An 850-nucleotide genomic window follows, 5' to 3' on the forward strand; every position below is an offset into this window, starting at 1 on the left:
TTTACGACGAAGACTATCCAGCGAGAATGACGGTCCGCAGACCCGCCTTCCGCTAGAAGCCTTTGGCCTGGGAGCGCCACTCTGTCTCTAGACTCTGCGGAGTACGAGAAGTGACGCCCCCAGAATGAGAAGCTGGAACACGGTAGGTTGGGACTGCTCCCGCCCAGCAGCCCCTGCTGACTGCCTCAACCTCCTCAGAGGAAGAGAGGTAAACACGTGCTCTTACTAGAGAAATTTTTATCCCAAGTGCCCCTGTATATCTAACTTCTCATAGTCAGATAAATACTTCATTTTATTCCTCAGAATTAAATGCAGTCAGACAACCAGAGGAGTAAATACGCACTGGTGAGTAAGATTCACATCAAAAACCGAACGATGTAATATAAGCGTTGCCTGAGCAGTGCGCGAGCAGCTCAGTCACACAAACAACGTCAATCTCCTCAGAGAAAGTTGGCCGCAGCACTCACTCAGAGAACCATAGCGCGGGCTTCCAAGCCTCGAGAACGAGCTCTAGATCTGGGGAACATGGGTGGAGATAGGAAGCGCCGTCTCCAACCCGTCTGCTAGATCATGTGCGATCCCCGCGATCTCAGTCGCCGCCGTGCCTCAGCAGCCGCGGGACCGCAATCGCTAGATCACGGGCACGGACACACTCCTCGGTGCGTGCCCGGCGAGAGCGGAGCGCTTAACAGCGGAAAAAGCACAATCCGCCCTCCCTATTAATGCTGCTCATTATAATATTAGGCATAATATGCTTGTGTAACTGATGCTTGTGCAACTGGCGAGCTCATCGATGCCCTCCGTATCAATCTCCTCAGAGAAAGACAGGCGGAGAGTCGCGCTCTCTCCC

At 53.2% G+C, this 850-nt stretch overlaps 1 protein-coding gene across 1 annotated transcript in view; it reads right to left on the minus strand.

Annotated features, from left to right (window-relative positions):
- The window catches only part of muc13a (mucin 13a, cell surface associated), a 28,031-nt gene that overhangs the window by 17,979 nt on the left and 9,202 nt on the right, over positions 1 to 850 (minus strand). The window lies entirely within an intron of this gene.

The sequence above is a fragment of the Sinocyclocheilus anshuiensis genome, unplaced genomic scaffold, assembly GCF_001515605.1.
Source record: "Sinocyclocheilus anshuiensis isolate Anshui unplaced genomic scaffold, SAMN03320099.WGS_v1.1 scaffold3437, whole genome shotgun sequence".
NCBI classification, from domain to species: domain Eukaryota; kingdom Metazoa; phylum Chordata; class Actinopteri; order Cypriniformes; family Cyprinidae; genus Sinocyclocheilus; species Sinocyclocheilus anshuiensis.